Source organism: Xiphophorus hellerii, chromosome 20 (genome assembly GCF_003331165.1).
Source record: "Xiphophorus hellerii strain 12219 chromosome 20, Xiphophorus_hellerii-4.1, whole genome shotgun sequence".
NCBI classification, from domain to species: domain Eukaryota; kingdom Metazoa; phylum Chordata; class Actinopteri; order Cyprinodontiformes; family Poeciliidae; genus Xiphophorus; species Xiphophorus hellerii.
The window spans coordinates 22267041-22285747 of record NC_045691.1 but is presented as its reverse complement, the minus strand read 5'-3'; the positions used below and the strand labels follow the sequence as shown (position 1 = coordinate 22285747).

General features: G+C 35.0%; 1 long non-coding RNA gene across 1 annotated transcript; it reads right to left on the bottom strand.

Moving 5' to 3' along the window:
- Window positions 1–538: 538 nt before the first annotated feature.
- Window positions 539–18161, bottom strand: LOC116710521 (uncharacterized). Its single transcript, XR_004337096.1, has 3 exons — window positions 17699–18161; window positions 14755–14758; window positions 539–1389 (listed from the first exon to the last, which is right to left on the bottom strand). It is a non-coding gene; the product is annotated as an uncharacterized LOC116710521 (long non-coding RNA).
- Between the last annotated feature and the right edge of the window lie 546 nt (window positions 18162–18707).

Here is an 18707-nt window from a genome sequence, read left to right as displayed (position 1 = left end):
TAGGATTACGGTACATTCAATAGCACAGAGCAGCTCTCTGAAATAAGCTTGAGTATATAGTATATGAGAGTTTGAATTAGCTAAAACGTACTGAGTTGTAATTTCAAAGTAAGATACTGGATGGCATTGTGGTGCTGGATTGCTTTAAAGTTGCTCATTACAGGAAAACACAAAATCTTCCCAAAGCGATGACTTGTGATTAGTGGAGAAAAAAATCACATTATAGCTCAAAAAAGTATCATTTGTACTCAAACTCTTACAGTGAAAGCCATTATTTATTTTCTATGCAAATGAATTCACTAAAAACATTTACAAAATCATATTAATGGGAATAAGTAAAATAGGTTTTTTTTGTTTTGTTTTGTTTGTTTTTTTTTATAAAGGGATGCCTCATACAGAAAACTATGACAATGTTTGATATCTCCTGGCGGTATCACCCTAAAATAGTGCTACACCTATTAATAAAGACACCATACAAAAATAACAATCTGTCATGAACTGGATTTCATTCATTCATTCATTCATTCATTCATTCATTCATTCATTCATTCTAACTTATTTCTAACTAAATAAATTAGATCCTCAGTGAGTGAACAAGTTAACAAAAAACTTAACAATTTCAGAAAAAAATCTGTTTCTAATCCTTTTGTTTTTTTCAAATTGACTTTAATTCAGTAAAAGCCATTTGGTGCAGGTTTTTTTTCTTCATCCCATCAGAAAAAAAAGTATATAAATAGCATTACATTGAGCACTACTGTATGTTGTCTGGTAATAGACCTTTGACATTTGACTTTGAACTTAAGAGGAGCAGAAAATCTTATTTTATTCAAAGAAAAGTTAAGGCTAATTAAAAAAAACATTCTCTTACGAGCAATATCAGAAGAAAATGACATTTAATAATAATGAGTACACATTATTTCACTTTTTATGTTTTTTTTATTTCAGCTTGCATCTTTTATTAGGTTCCATTAAAAAAAGTTATAATGAGGATTTTGCAGATGTTAAACCACTGAGATGGTGGAAATATGCAGCAAAGCAAGATGCTCCATTTTTAACCTCCTCAGCATGCAGACTTCAGAGGCAGAAATGTAGGTCAATGCCATGCTGAGATATTTCAGCAAAAGCTTTTCATCAGATTTCTACATCTGTTTCTAAATTCTATGAATCTTTATGTACCAATTGCAGAAGCTCTGCAAATAAAGCAATGGTAATCTCCTGGATTTAAGATTTTTTATTCAATATTATATATATATATATATATATATATATATATATATATATACAGTATATGTTTATTTATTTATTTCCGGTGGTATTCAGCCACCACTCCTGAGAAGTATGTGGATGCCTTCAAGTGTTGGAACACAATTTACTGCAGGTTGGAATAATCTAGAGGACAAAACTTGGCATCAGTAACTATGGCTATGGTAAATTAATTTAATTTTGTTTTTTGCAAATTTGTTCTCCAAAAGAAGAAGCATAAACAAGATAATTAGAAAATGTTTAATTTGGGGCCGAATTAGTTTTTGTGCTTAATCCCATTGTTTTTGTTTTTTGTCTCATTATTATACATAGTAGTCATTCTGCACTTCCAATTATTTTGTGTTGCAGTGACAGAATTAAATAACAGCACATTTTCTAGTTTGTGTCAAAGCTCTGATGGCTCTGATTGATGGACCATAAAACAAAATGTTCCCCGTTTCTTTGAAACACATCAGAGTATTGAAGGAACAGAATATATTTCAATTCAAAAGGCTTGGGCTGAACTGTTTAATGTAGCGAACTATTAAGGCCTTAATCATTTGAACAGTAGTCACTCCATCCTATTTAGTCCTGTCCTGATACGCAGCTAAGATGGATGGGTAAGGTTCAGAGGAGTAGAGCAACAGCTGGTTTGCATATAGAGTCAATTAAGTATAAATCCTACTGGAACTAAGGTTTGCCTTCAAATCTTTTAACATCTTACAAACACATTTTCTAAAGCAACAAAAGTAGTTTGACACGATCATGAACAAGAGTGATCATTAATAGGAAAGTGTGAGTTCCTCTAAAAGTTCTTGCACTACTTGAGTTTTTAATGAATATATTTTCTGTTATTTTGCAGTTTTCTTAGGGTTAGGATCTAAATCATCTTCGCAAAAGACTGTCTTGGGCTCAAGCAGTCAACACAAAAAAAGCACACTTTAAAAATGCTGTCTGACTGAAACACTTTAAAAGCATAAATCTCCTACAGCATTAACATCTAATCTCTAAAATGAATGCTAACTGTAAATGTTTTTATATATTTTTTTGGAAAGACTGCTGTATTACAAATATTTGTTAAATTTTTTAGAACATGAGAAGCCATTGATCCTTTTATCTTTTCAAGCCCTGATAATTCGTATCTTTATCAAAAGCATGACATTCTTTTTTGTATGCCTTCATCTGTTGGAGGAAAAAATACACAGTCCATCCAGAATACCAGTATTTCTGCACCAAATGCGGCAGTGAAAATGGACTGCAAGGAATTTGTTCTCTCTTGTGCCTGACTCCTGAAACTTTCCCGTCTCATCGGTGTTTATAAAGAATAAAATAAAAGAGCTGTAGCTAGTTTGCATGTTACAGTTAACACCTTTTGTTATTTGTTTATCATTATTTTTGGTCTGATTCCACTGTTTATATCTTTATTATTTAGGTTTATTAAGTTCTCTGTTCTGCATGACTCGGCTTCACGTTTCAAGGGTTTTTATTGTACATGATTAGTGTCATATGGTGGGTTGTGAAATGCTTTGTATTGGATTGCCTTAAATCAAAATTATTAAAACCTGACTACTTTTATAAAAGCTGGTGAAGAGTTTGTTTGATGTCACTTGTCAGTACTGCAGTTTAATGGCTTCGAATCAGCAGAGAAAATTAAGTCTCGCAGTGTGTTACCTGTTTGCGTGAACAGCAGGGTGTGAGACAACTAATTGAGTCTGTGAGTTGGATGTCATAAAAATGCTATAATCTGAAAAACTGCTGCAGACTTATTTGTTTCAGTCTAATTGCATTGTTTGTCTCTGTCCTTTTCATAATTTCATTGAAAAAAGTTGATCATTACTTCTAAAAAAAAAAATCATCGTAATTCTTTGGACAATTTTTTATTACTATATTTTTCTCCTTAAAATTGCAGTACCTTGGGCGTTCGTGGTGGCGTAGTGGTTAGCGCGACCCATATTTGGAGGCCTTGAGTCCTCGATGCGGCCGTCGCGGGTTCGACTCCCGGACCCGACGACATTTGCCGCATGTTTTACCCCTCTCCTTCCCCGTTTACTGTCATTTAAGGGACACTAGAGCCCACAAAAGACCCCCTGGAGGGGTAAAAAATAAATAAATTGTAGTACCTTACATTTTCTATAATCAGGCAGATATGTTTTTTCAGCTATTCATTTTCAGTTTTCTTCTTGCTCATCTGACATGTCATGGCAAATAGTAATAGAAAACAATAAGCTGAGACGCGGTAAAATGTTGCCAAAGCCCATTGGCTAATTTACTTGAAGGACTGTGGACCAATCTGATGAAACCCCTCGGCCCTTCATGGCCCCTCCCCTCCTCTTTGACCAAAGTTACCAGATTTTGTCATTTGAGATTACTGGAGTTACTGAAGAAAGCACAGGGGTGTTGCAGAAAAGCTGTATGAAAAAAGGTTAAGAAGCTCGCAAAATGCGCCAAATTAAGCAATGTGTTGATGGCATCACAAGTTTGACTGTACAGCACATTCAGGCCAGAGAAGGAGGCAGAACTGGTGGTTGGGGGAATTCATCTTTACAGGATGAGTTACGGGACACAGGAACAGATTGAGGAAGAGGTCAGATTAGCATCTGTCTGCCAGTTGAAATATTATTGAGAAGGATGTTTCATGCGGAGAGGAGGGCTGCTGCCAGGTTTTCATACTTTTAAAGTTTTTATGTCTTCTAAGTCTAACTCTAGGATGAAACTAAATATTCCCTTTAAATTCACACCTTTTTTCTGTTTACAACAGCAAAGATTATAAGTAAATATAATTTTTTACCTGCTAAAATTAGGAATGCTTCTTTCATTTAATGTATTTTATTAAAATTCAAAATCTTTTCAATAAATGTAACATTTTTCAATAAATTGATTTGCTAGATTTTCTATTTTTTGTTCAGTGTAAACATTTCTTCACATTTTTATTAGAGATCACATAATTAGTTTCTGCTATTTAACTTATGAATGTTGAATGACTTACTTTTCTCTAAATGTTTATGGAAACCTATAAATATCATCAGTTTACACGTGCAAGTTTGTCTTCCTTAAATTATTCAGCTTATGCTGGATATGCATGTGACAACCTGCAGTGGGGGTGGCAGCAGTGACAGCTGTCATAAATCAAACCTTTAAACAAATGTGAAAAAATATGTTCACCATTGCTGCTCATAAAATCCTGAGTAGCATTGTAGCTAAAATAACAACTTAGTTGCTGCATTAACAAATATGTTGTTTCATAGACAGTTTGCTCATTTATTTTCTAAAAAGAAATCTCCTTCATGCACCCACTCTTCTCTTTTCTGAAAGGTCTGGCACCTACCTGGGCTTTGCTGGCCACTTTTTGGGAGTCATTTACTTTCTGAAATTGAAATACCTGAGTGTAGAGAGATTCACGGGAATATTTTTAGCTTCTAGGTCAAGAGAAAATAACAAGGTGGAGAAAGAATGTAAAACTTCTGGATTTAGTTTTTTTTTTCTATTATTTCAAAAGATTTGACAACTTATCATTCCAGCACATGGATAAATTACACAGGCTGATACTAATAAACATTCAAGTAAAGGTTTGATTTTTTTTTTCTTTAAAGTTATGCTGTATAGAGATGTAAATGTCTTTATTATCTGAGATCCTTTTGGTCACACCTGTCACAATGTCATTGTGAAGTGCTCGCAAACATTGATTATTTTTCTTTTTTCATTTTAAAACAGTTTTTACTAACTAGCAACAATAGTAATTACAAGTATCTGTGGTACCAAAATGTTGCTCATGCCAAATATAAATATTCAGCTGATTTACATGCATAGCATTTGTAATAAATAAATGTGATTTCAGCTTGACATTCAGCATGCTGTAGAACTGTCTAATTAAAACAAGAGTCAAGACCAACAGTGGTCTCACACCAGACTGTTTCAAGGAGTCTGTCATGTTAGGAGACCAATTTCCTGCCAGAATAGAGACAAGAGCCTCTGCAAACAGAAGGTAAGGATGACAGCCAGAAGCTGATTAGCACAAAGAAGAATTCAGAAACAATGGTCATGTTTTCATCTAGAGCTGCAGGTGACTATATAATAAGGTTGTTAAACATTTGAGAAATGGACAAGGCAATGCTTACTTGTCTCCAGTATATCACTAATTTTATTGTACTCCCAAGTTTCTTTCTTCAAAAATACATAATTTCACACTCTCCAACCATCGTTTCTGCAGTGATAAGTGCAAAGTGCCTCAAGCCAAAATTTCCCATAAGATGGCTAAGTTACTGATGTACACACATTCATGCAGACCAAACCTTGGATAAGTAGCTTATCTTTCCAGGAGGATACTTTCCGTTGTTCAGTGCAGACTTCAGTAAATGTTTGATGGTTCAAGTGCAGAATCAAACATTGACCACTTGAATTTGAAGAGCTGGAGATGCTCTAGTCACTCTCAAAAGTATACACTTTTTGAGAAAGCACTTTTTAGTGTACACTTTTGAGAGTGCGCATTCCAAATACTCTCAAAAGTGTATTTGGAATGCAGTTCATGTTATAGACTTATTAGTCTCACTTAATTCTCAAAAGTATACACTTTTGAGAGTGCACTCTAAATTAGATAAACCTAATGAATTGAGTCTTTATGATTATAATATAATAATTTGGTCAGACGTAGGAACTAGCATTGAACTCAGTTGTTTTAAGTAAAGTCAAAGTAAAAAGTTTTTTCAGGTTAAAGATTTGTAACTTTTAATTTAATTGGATGCAAAAATATAAGTTGTCATAACTAAAGCAAAAGAATTAAGTGAGATTAATTTATATAAAATTGAGATGATCTACTGCTCAAATGCACCTTTTAGAGTGTCTGAAGGCAGAATATCATCACAAGATAGATTGTATTGTATATCTGATCTGTGTCTCACAAGAAAGTCAAGAAATGTGAAGTTACTGTGGTCACAATCATAGTGTCAGAATCAAGACATGTGCCAATATGTCATGGTAAATTCACCTTTAAAACAGCAGGAATGTTACATTTTTGCAATTGCCTAAAAAATTCACAAAATTACAGTGACCAGATATGCATGTGGTAGGAATACTAGCCCATTTTATGTAGAAAATACTATAATGATGTTTGATGATTAACTTAGCAAAGCATAGATATTTTAATACAGATTAATAAGACTGCCAGAGAGAGAGACCCCCAAAGTACATGCAGATGGGATAGCAGTGGGAGATGGCTCTTCAGTATTTAGTGACGTGGGCTGAATATAGATGCAAACCATATTTTTATTTATTTATTGCAAATGTCTTATTCTGTTTATTGTCTTACTCTTTTTTCCACCTTATACATTTTGGTGGTCTATCACTGTCTATCTCAAACCCCTATGATCCGAGAGGGGGATCACTTTACACTTTGCATTGTCTTGTTGCATAAAAGTGCCATGTAAATAAACTTACCTTGCACTGAAAAAGGTCACCAGTCCATCACAGGACAGACAACCATGCACATATATTCATACTACACCCAGCAGTGTTTTAGAAAGACTAATTAACCTACCAGTAATAATGTTGGACTGTGGAAAGGAGCAGAGAGGATATTATTCAAAACTCAGGACGTTGTTGCTGTGGAGCAGCAGTGCTACCAGCTTTGTTCTGTATATGCTGAGAATTATCCTGAGTCCTTGTGTGAACAGAAAAGTATTCTGATGCAGTCCATGTGTTGGGTTGCTTCACACCCATACTCACAATTCTTATGACAAAGAACGGGAACAACAGAGTAACCTTTTGAAGCTTATGTATAAACAAGAAGTTTAACTTTAAGATAAACTGTTCAGGTGTTGGGTGGATTTTTGGCTAAAATATGTATGATCTCCTTTCATTTAAATACGACTTTAAGGAAAAGAAAATCTGAAAAATGTTAAATGTGTAAAACTTTTGTGCCACTGTCAAAATTCTTGGCAATGACTTTTGGCCCTTCTCTTGTTTCTTCCCATGGTGGGCATCTGTTAGCATTCTTTCCATAGTCAGTCAGAGGCAGTTCTGTATTCTCTGTTGCTGCTGTTGTCTTCGCATTCTCACACAGATGAGTCTGTGATCTCAGAAGCAGAGAGGCAAGTTATCTGCTCATTGCCAAAAATGTCTGATATATGACTTGGCACTGAACTCTTCAGATGGGGGGCTGATCACACAGATGTGCAGCTGAAGTAAACATTTTTTCTTTTTTTTCCCTTATGAGAAAATTTCATTTGTGCCTCTAGGTTTGTTTTCTACTCAGTGATTCATACAAGTGTGAACAAAATCTGGAGCAAGTAAATTATTTACCAGCTGAGAGAAATTGTGTTTGACAACAGTTTAATGATAACCGTAAATCTAAATGGGGTTTGCTGATCAAACCACCGATTAGAATTTATGTTGATATCCATTTTAAGACTACAGATATTTGGACAAGAAACAGAAAACCCCAGAGTAAACAAGGTTTGTCTTTTAACTGCTTATAATAACTTCTGATTGGCTCATTGCTTTCCTAATTCAAAATCAATGTAAGGCCAGATCTGAAACAGAAGACTCCGAATCAATCTTATTGTAGAGCTCAAAATAAAGCTTGATAAATGTTTATCAGTTTATTTTAGTCTATTTTATACATTAAGTAAAGTTCTGAAGTTCATGTTTATCTATTATTATTTATCCTTCATTAATATTTTTGTTAATGGGATCAGCTAAGGCCTTCTTTAAAAACCCTGTGATGTTCATTAAGGCTCTGGAAAGCACTTGACCTCAACGACATTCAATTCTTGTGCACTACGCCCCAAAAATGTGTCTGTGACAGGAAATCGGTAAATGTAAAAGAAGTATCATTTCTGCTATAATTGTTACGTCCAATATCCAGATATATTTATACCAGGAGCTTTTTGACTGAAGTAAGAGTATGTGGTGAAGGTGCAAGTTGTAAAAGGCACACTTTGCAAAGGGATGAGTGACCAAATGCTATTGGCATGTATGAACATTTCAAAGCTTTCCTAGATAACAGTGTGAAAACATACATTGAATTAATACTGATGAACCCAGTTATTATTTTAATCATTGAAGTTGTGTGTTTTATAATCCTATAATTACCTTTCAAAACTTCTCATTCAAAATTATTATGACTTTCAAACCCATAGTGAATGCCAGTAGATGTCTGAATAAAACTGTAAAGTGAACAATAAAATAACTCAATTTATGCAGCTGTGACAAGGGAAAGGGGGAAGTAAACAAAACCAAAAGCAGAATAAGAAATGTTTTACTTGATAAAAAGGTAAATCAGTGGAAGGAGGGAGGTGGGAATACAGAATTTCACACAGCACTATGTGGCAGTCATATGCTATAATCTAACCATTATCAGTTTTAAAATATATTTCCTATAGGATGTTATGCCATGTATCAATTTTGCCACAGTCTCAAAACAGTTGCTGACAAATGGGTTGCATAGTAAGGAATACAGCACTTCTATGCAACAGCTTCTGTTGAGTAGAGAAAAATCATTTAGAGCTATAACCTAATACTAATGCCTGTGGTTTCAATTGCTTTCTTTGTGCATTTTGATTTGTTCCATTTTTCTTACAAATTGCATATTTAATGAGTGCACCAAAGAATCTTACAGTGTTATTCTTGATGCCCAAATGTTTTCAGTTTGGCTGGCAGGCTCCTAGCTGTTGCACTAAATGCAGAAAAAACTGCTTGTGTTATTACCAGAAAAGTTTTATTCTCCCATTACTTTCCCATCACAAACAACATCTTAGTTGTCACAGGTTTCTCTCTAAGTGCATTACATGAGAATATGTTCATTATTTCCATGTAATTCTTCTGACACTCTTGGAACTCATTTCATTTTGAAACTTAGTTTTCTAATTTTCTGCTACAATGATGAGCCGGTGCTGCTTTTCGCCTTTGCACTAATCGCTTGTAGCTTTCCACATTTGGAAAGAGAGTTTTAGTCATCCAAGATAATATCTTTGCACTAAAGCAATCACTGTATTGTTGTGAAACCACTGGGTAACTTTAATCAGCCTGAGAATTAATCAGATAGTTGTTAGGAATTTGATTTCAAGAAAAATGCAATCTTTTTATTTAACTTGAAAAGATACAATAAAATGAGTCACCGTTTTTGCAGAGATATTCAAACCCCTTTAATTTTCCTCAAGGACTGCCAATAATTTAAATAATGGATAACAAATTGAAAAAACATTAGTAGAGGAAAAGTAAAAAATGCATTTAAAAAAATAAAGACAAAATTTCACCAACGTAAAAGGTCAATAGTTCTGATATGCCATTTGAAAATGGCACGTACTCTCAAACAAAAAGGGCAAAGGATTTTATTTTCTCACACCACCTCCCGCCTCCCTTTAAATCATCCTCTAAGCACGGCAGGCAAACAAATCATAAAAAAGATAATACATGGGAGGTGGCAGAGAGGTCACAGTCTCTGTTTATATTCAGCTGAAACCTAGAAGCCAAAAAGTTCCTTAAAAGTAAACATGGAAAACTCCCTCACTGAGTAACTCATATGACTTCATTTCAATGCAGAGTTTGAAATTATGCATTTTTATCAAAAGGAACACTACTGTTCATACATGCCTATACTCATCTCATTAGCTCAAGAGTAACGAGGAACTGATTGCGCTTCTACAAATCTTAGCTGGTTGTTTGTAGAAAAAATGACTCCAGGAAAATATTGGCAACAAACCTAAGATAAAAATGGAAATTCATCAGTGTGTCTCTGAAGGTTGCTGTTATAATTATAAAATATGCTGCTGTGTGCACATTCAAAGTCCTCCTCCTCCAGCAGGTTTTGTTCTCAGCGAAGAAAATGCAAAATTTCACAAACCAAAAGCAACAACCTGGTGGGAAATCACATCAGCTCATAAATATACATAGGGATCAAACCTTATTATTTATGTTGATTAAAAAGTGGAAAAACTATAAGTTGTGGTGCAATATAGTAGTTTGCAAAGGTACTTGTACAAGTTTAAATTGTTTTTATTTTTGTCCCATTTCAGCCACAAACTGAGGATGCTTTTTTAAAAATTTATTAAGATGCTGCTGTAGAAAAAGACGTGTAACCATTTTTTATTCAATAAGACTTTATCTTTTTTTTTTCTTCTTTTTGGTCGTTTGGGATTATTGAAAATTTTTTGAGAGATTTTGTTTTGTTTTGTTTTTCATTTCAAATTCAGAAGTTTACTCTCATTTGTTTAGTATTTGACAGAGTTACATATTAAACTGAATGGATTGGATCAAATGTTGTGGGTCTTCTCACACAAGCTTCTCTTATCCCATTCCTCTGGACTTAACTGGTTTAACAAGATCGGGTTTGTCACACACATTTCCAGCTCTAGCCATATATTTTCTAGAAGCATTTAGAAAGCATTTAGAAAACCTTAAGTTTGATTTCTTTAAGTCACTTTGTAACTAATTTGGTTGTGTGATGTGTGCCATTGTCCATTTGGAAGACCATCTGTGGTCAAGCTTCAACTCCCTGGCCCTCATGGACATTTTGAATGCTCAAAATTCCACGTTAAAGGGATGATATTTTGTATTTTCAAGGCAAATATTTTCATTTTACAGCGCAGTTTACCTTCACTTGTTCTAAAAATGCTGTACATATCAAGAATGACTTAAAAGTAAGTAAGTAAGTAAGTAAACTTTATTTCTATAGCGCTTTTCACAGACCAGGGTCACAAAGTGCTGCACAAAGTGTAAAAAATAAAATAAATTAAAAGCAACATACAAAACAATAAAACACAGTATTAAGCTAAAAAGCAAGTTTAAAAAAGTGGGTCTTAAGTTGTTTCCTAAAAGTGTCTATACAATCCAAAGATCGAATGGTACAAGGTAGCTCATTCCAAAGGCGAGGCGCCACAGCTTTAAAAGATCTGTCTCCTCGAGTCTTAAAATGGGTCCGAGGAACCATCAGCAAGTTCAGATTGGACGACCTGAGGCTCCTAGTCGAAACATAAGGCTGGATGAGGTTCTTAATATAGTCTGGCGCCTGTCCATGAAGAGCTCTAAAAGTCAGTACCAGGGTTTTGTAGTGCATCCTGTAAGATACAGGCAGCCAGTGCAAACTTTTGAGGATGGGTGTAATATGTTCCCTCCTGTGAGTGCGAGTGAGCAGGCGTGCAGCAGAGTTTTGTACAACCTGCAGACGCGCAAACTCCCTCTTGTTAAGACATGTGAACAGACTGTTACAATAATCCAATCTCGATGAGACAAAAGCATGAACAATCATCTCAAGCTCACCATAAGTCACCATCTCACGAAGTTTAGAAATGTTCCGAATTTGGAAAAAGCAGTTCCTAACAAGCTGATTTATGTGCCGCTCCATAGAAAATTGACATTGGGCCTTTGTCTCTTTAAGAAATTTGTACTCTTGTTCTTTTTTGGGGCTGAGCATCTATTTGTTGAGCTATTAAATCGGTACATATTATGACCAATACTTTGCCATTTCGTCATCAACTGCAAATTAAAGATTATGCAGCTGCAGTTGTCGTTAGTTAATCCTTAGCACTTAAATCAAGTGCTTTACATGCACAGCTGTTGTGTTTTGAAAGATCAAATGATTTCAGACCACAACATACATTTCTGTGAATTATCCTGATCCTGATCATTAGAGGCCAGTAAAGGGATCAGTAATACTTGAGGGAAATATAGTCTTTTAATCATACATTCGCTAGCTATGGCAAGTATTATGGTTTTGTCCTTTATGACACATTAATTTAATTAGTCAATAAATTTAGTGTAATTAAAATGATTCTCAATGGACCTTTCAGTATTTATCATTGTAGTTAAATCCTGTCACAGGTGACAGAAGATTAACACAGCATTCAACATGTTAGAAGGGAGTTGAAAATGTGTGGGATGGATTAAGAGTGGCACAAAAGAATGTGTGTTCAAACAAACAAGATGGAATTGGATTTATTGGGGAGCATAAAATCATTTGTCTCAAATCTTGCCACAAGAATACACAATAACACATGAGCATACTTTGATCCTAGCTGTTCAAAACCTCTGCTCCAGTCTCAAGACTTTCGTAGCCTTTGTAGCCTTTTTTTCATGTTTCCAAATCCCTGTCCAGAGAACCTTCTTCCAAGTTTAGGGCAGACAATAATGGTAATAGTAACAATAGTAGTAACAATAATAGTAGTTGTGCTTTGTTAAGAGATTTTCCTACCTGGGCTGTGGGTCTCTGCGGTTCCTCTACAGATAACATGGGCTTCTTGGCACATATTTGATTAAACATGCTCTTTGTTCATCAGGTATGTTTGCAAAGATATGACCTAAGGTGTTCATCTCAGTGTCTATTGTCCCCCCATTGGTTTGTAGTTTCTTTGAGTCTTCAGTCAAGTCCTTTGTCTTAATTAGTCTGTCTCCCTCAGTCTCTCTTCTTGTATTCTGCCATAGCTGCTCCTTATCAACTCTGATTAGCTCATCTGGTTCCTTTGACATTTTCACCACTGCCTCAGTATTTAAGCTGGTTTTAATTATTCATTGTTGGATTCTTCAGTTATTCTGCCTGAACTCATTGACCTGCAATTTTCTTGTAAGTTTTCCCTTTTATTATTTTTTTTATACTTAGAGGGACTTTGCACTTAAGTCCTTTACAAAACTGCAACATGGCATACAGTTGTGACAAACTCTTTCTTTTTTCAAGTGGTATGATTAAACTGAGCTCTCTACAACTATCCCTGACCCGTCTCCTGTGTCCTGTTGTCTTCAGGATGCTATTCATTCACTAATGTTCTTAGAAAAGCCTGTGATAGATCCATCACAGAATAAATATTTTTACACAAAGCTTGAATTACTGCCCAGTGGGCAGTAACTTACAAATTATATGACTTCTGAACTTAAGTTTATTTGGATTTTTATGGACTGTCAGAGTAAGATGACTGACCACAAATGAACAGCACACTTTTTAGAGATTTAATTGTAACACATTTCAAAACCAATTCTTTGTTTATTGATTTTTCACATAAACTCTTGCTAAATCAATTTAACATCTGTGTCTGTAGCATGACACAATATGTTCTTGGTTTACTTGTACATTTGCTAGGCAGCTATACAAGTGAGCCAAATTTCTTTCAATGCAGAAAACCCCTTTTGCCCAAACAGTAAATTCTCTATAATAAGCAGTGCAAACTTAAACATGCTATTACTTTGTGAATAAAGAGAATGAAGCAGAAAAACAGGTTAGTATTTATATTAAAAACTGTATTTCATCGTCAGTCACAGCGGATTTGTGTTTGCAGCAGGGTGGGGCATTTCCAAGCAGATCTTGTCTGTAAGGTAGAAGTCGCCATCTTCTGGTCATAAACATCATAGCATTTTGTTCTTTGTGCAGTTATACAATTGTATTTAACACTAACTAAAATGGATGTCCAGACCTACCACATGTACCTTACCACATCACCAACCTAAAATATAAAGTAGGTAGAAGTTTAAAGTAAAAGATTAACGCTAGAAAAATATAAAATCAATCAGATGCAATGCCCTGTTGTGTAGATAAAATAGTAAACATGTACTATTTTGACAAGTTGGCATTAAAAACAAAGAAAATAGGGTCTTTATTTTATTTAGTGAATCCTCATTACAGAAATGTTGCATCACATTTCACAAGTGACAAAGTCCAAGAGAAACTGCGGTTTCTCTTTACTGCAGTAAAGAAAAACTGCGGTGGGGATGATGTTCTGTTAATCCTCAACTGAGTTTGTTGACCCACGTCTGACACTGGCAGGTAACAAAGCATTGCTTTACCTCTCCTTGGAAGTCCAGAAAATATTCTAAAGATTTGCCATTTTGAATTTTTAATAAAATTACAATAAAAATCCACTCACTGTGAAAAACCCTGACTTTTCACCGAAGATACACAAAGCGATTGTAGCATCATAGGCAAAAACTCATAGTTTTAGACTTTATTAAATTAAACAGTTACATTAGCTTGTACAATTTTAGTAACTTAAGTTAACTTAATAAATTTGAACAGACCGCAATTACTTAAATGACACCCAAAGCTTTTATCTTCTTTTGTATGTTTTAACCCCAAAGCTTTCTGAAGGTACTTTTTTGAACTTGAAACTACATGTGTAAAAAGAAAATTACTTGACTGCTTTTTAATTATTTCTCTGCCTTGACAGATAATATAGAAATCAATAATAGTTTGCTCACTTTTATTTCAGCACAACAAACAAAATCTGTTTTTGTGAGTGTCGCAGAGAATAGAACAGACTGCGGATGGGCTGCATCTCCAGACAGAGCAGGTGGTCATGAAAATGAACATACAACTCACTCATGATGGTGCAGTTTTATGTATGCAAATATGCATGCCAAAAAATAGCTAATAAGAGCTGCATTGTTATGAAAGTAGGCTAATTCTTGATTAACTTGCTACATAGATGAAGTTTTGCTATATCAATTGTTTCACCTTAAACATCTTAAAACAAATTTTTGTGACAAAAAAGGGATTTATAGTTGCTGCTGGTGGCGGCATAATGTACTGTGGGATACCTTGCTGGCCAATTCTAAATGTCAAATTAAAAAAGTACAAATTTTAAAAAGCTTTTACCTCAAAAACCTCAACTTATTTATGTAAAAAAAAAATTCCACTTCATTCGATTAAAATCGACATTACATCCAAAAATTCACATGGCTTAGTTTAATGTCAATGCCAATGTCGATGTCAAATTTATTTATATAGCACTTTAAAAACAAGTTTAAAAGCGCACCAAAGTGCTGTATAAAAATGATAATAAAATAAATTGAATGTTAAAATAATAAGAGTAATAATAAGTAAACATTGAGCGTTACCCAACATTGACCAAAATCAAGCTCTATTCCCTCAGCTTTTTCATTTAAAAACAGTGATACAATAAGGGCAAATTGGCAGCATAAGGAAATTCCAAGTAGCTCTTAAAAATAACTCACTTTGACTTTATTTTGTACATTTACATGCACACTCTGACTTTAAATACATGGTTTTTTTTCATGCCAAATCTTTTTTTGATGTCATACTGTTACAGAAACAGGGTTATAGAAACATGTGTCCATGTGGTTAAGGGACACAAATCCGTCATTTAAAAAACATTTTTATTGGTTGTATATTCGACCATGAACAGTGTATCAATCTGAAATATAATGTGAGTTTAAAGTGACGTCTTAAAGGCGTTCCCGTCTAATATTAGTCTGAATGCACAGATAAGATACGCTTTTATAGCACATTTGACATTTCACACAACTTTATGTGAGAGATAACAGAGCTACTGAGTTCTTATTGCTTTCTAAAGCTGATCTGTTTTAGCTTTGTTTTTCGTCTGAGTACGAGATATAAATGATTTTTTTAAATCAATACGATGAGGTTGTTCCTTTTTTCTGGAGATTCCTTTTGTTATGGAAGTGAAGCATTTTGTCACTATAGTGAGACGTTAATTGTGTTTTATTTTGTAAATTCAGACGGAGTTGGGGCATGACCTTAGTTTTACTGTTCACGGGCCGGATGCTACGTGTTGACGCCCAGACTTGCAACAGCTTGACTGATCCTGAGGTTCCATAAAAGAAGAGCCCCGCCCTGTCTATTTTAGTCAGACTGCGCCTGCGTATGCCGTGAAGGTTTTTTTTTTTTTACTTCTCTCAGCCGGCAGGTAATGGCTCCTAATATAAAGGTACAGACAGAATGGGTAGTTTTTCATCTACTGGGAGATGAAGATGACCGAGAATGCAATCGGTCGTCCGGAAAAGTGGAAGCTGACAGCGCAGTAGACCCGCGTAAGTGTTTTTTGATTTCCTCTGTTGACCCGTCACCGCTTCTGCTTTCATTTTTTCTCCCGGAACAAAATTTGCTCTGTCATTGACGGATCATTTCGCTTTCTATCCATTTTATCCTAAATGGATTCACTCCAGCCATTTAAGGTAAATGGTTGGAATTTCTCTGTATTGTTTTGGCAATAAATGGTTCGAGTTTTTCTATATTGTTTTGGCAGTCTAAAGCCTACACCGATCACTGACATCATTATGATCACCTGCTCCCTGTTTTGGACCCCAAATAATGGGATGTAGTATCTAACATCACATTGGTTGTCCAGCACGCCCCAGATATGAATGGTCTTGATTCAGGTCTGGGGATTTGGGAGGCCAAACCACATTGAATCGTTACTGTGTTCGTCGAAAAACCCAACCCTGAGCTTTTATGGATGAGGTCATAACATGAAAGTATAAATTCTATTTATTCATAAATGTATAGTTTGCTTAATTTGTATTTTACATTACTTTCTGGTCTATTCTGTGTATCTGTGTGCTTCCATATACCCTCAATTTTCTGCTGATAAACTTGAATTTCCCCGTGTGGAAATGACTATTATATTCTATACTATTTTACTAGGTCTTTTGCAATGTCCTATTATCCATAATTTACCTTTTGCTCGTATTTGTGCTTCCATTTGGGTCTCTACAAAAACAAGAAAAAACTCTTAAACACTCATTTTGTGGCATTAAGTTAAAGGTCAAATAAAGACTACTTTAGTTTTTCAAATAACTGTTTAAATTGATAGTGTGCAGTACAAATATCCATCAAATTTCTAAATTTTTTATTTTTTTTAAATGGGGCCAAATCATACCACTTCATAAAAAGTGTATGAAAATCAGAGTTTGAAATTTCCTTCTGACGTCTTGAAGAAGGCGGAGCAGTGACGCCACAACGCAATCTTCAGTGCTCTCAGTGTTTCAGATTTCCTAGTTAGCACTGGGACCAGTGGGAGAAGGAAGAGGAGCTCAGTCTCTCTCATAATATACATACATGTAAAGCAAAAAATTAAGCTACATGCTGGAGACGCTCTGATTCAATTGTCCAGCTAACACTAGTTTGCCTTTACTCTTGTTCATTTGTTTTTGCTTCTATCAAATTAATATTGTGGACAACATACTAATGTGCTTCCTAATGCATCCCACTCATTAACAAGTGCCATGGTACAGAGTTAATTCATTAATTCACCTGTCTGTGGTCATAATGTTATGCCTGATTGGTTGTTCTCACAGAAATTTAATGCATACCTTATTTAAGCTGCTTGTTAACGGCATTATTTTTTCTTTTCAGAAGACAACTTTGACCCAGTCATAGTTGCAGATAGGCTGAGAACTATCGGTGATGCTCTGAATAAAGACCCGAGTTTCAATCGTGTAATTAAGACGCTGGGTGAGGCAGTTACAGATGAGGTATGTTATCACAATGTATGACTATGAGCCTGTTTGAGTTTAAAGGTGGGGTCATTTGCAACAAACCTGCTTATGTACATTTCTAAATACTGCATCTGTTCATATGTGCTGAGATGTGAATTATCTTTCTAAAACACAAAGTGTCTTTACTTCTATTTAGCATCACTAATCTGTACATGTCTTGGTATTTCAGTGTTAAAACTAGACATTGCATGGACAAGTTTAAACAAAAGCCATGTTCATCTACAGCAGTGTTTCCCAGCCCTAGTCCTCAAGGCACACTACATGTTTTAGATGTGTCCCTGCTTCAGCACACCCGATTTCAATTGATGGCTGCTTAACAGATTTTTGCTGAAAACCAATCATCTGCATGAGGTGCGTAAAAGCAGGGAAACATTTAAATCATACAGGGCAGTGTGTCCCAAAGAGTGAATGTCTACAGTATTCATTCATACTGTAGACTATTTCTGATTTCCAGTATTTGATCAATAAACCTTTGAGCTGACTTCTAATGCTATTTGAAAATTTATTTCTAAGAAAATATAAAAACAGCTTTCAAATGAGATGTTTTTTTCTTGCCTTTTCACCATAGCCAATCATGAAGCGTTTATATCCAGTGTGAAAAACTAGTCACTATAAAACAGACACTTTGATTATGGAGTTGACCTTTTCAACTGCTTTTACTGTCTTGCAGTGCATTAGTTAGTGAATCAGTACTAAAACAGCGGTCTCTAAGTGCATTACCTAGAAATTGTAGTTCTTTTACTTTAATTCTGAAAATTCCAAAAGGCTACCAGCATTTCCAAATTCAACATGTTTCATGACACGCAATCTTGGAAAGTTTAAAAGGATAAATCAGAGCAGCTTTGCTGTAATACAAAACCTTTTGTATCTGATAAAAAGTCTTGCTCTCCCTTTGTCTATGGCAGCATGAATGAACTGCAGACATGTCTGAGCATGCCTGGACTTGTCATAGAAAACACAGTTTCCTTTTAAAATGCTTCTTGCATGTTGTCACTTCCTCTCACTTACCGTACTTTCAAACTCTTCACTAATACTGGAAAACGACCCATTTTAAATATTCATCCTACAGCAACAACTTTCCCTCAGAAGAGTGATGGTGTCAGCATGACCTAGCAATGGTCAGTGCGGCACATTCACTGATTGTCAAGACATAGAAGTTTATCATGCTTTTCACCTTGTCAGTCACAGTTTAGGTTCAAAATTAGTCAGTTTTGCTCAATAGACATATTCTC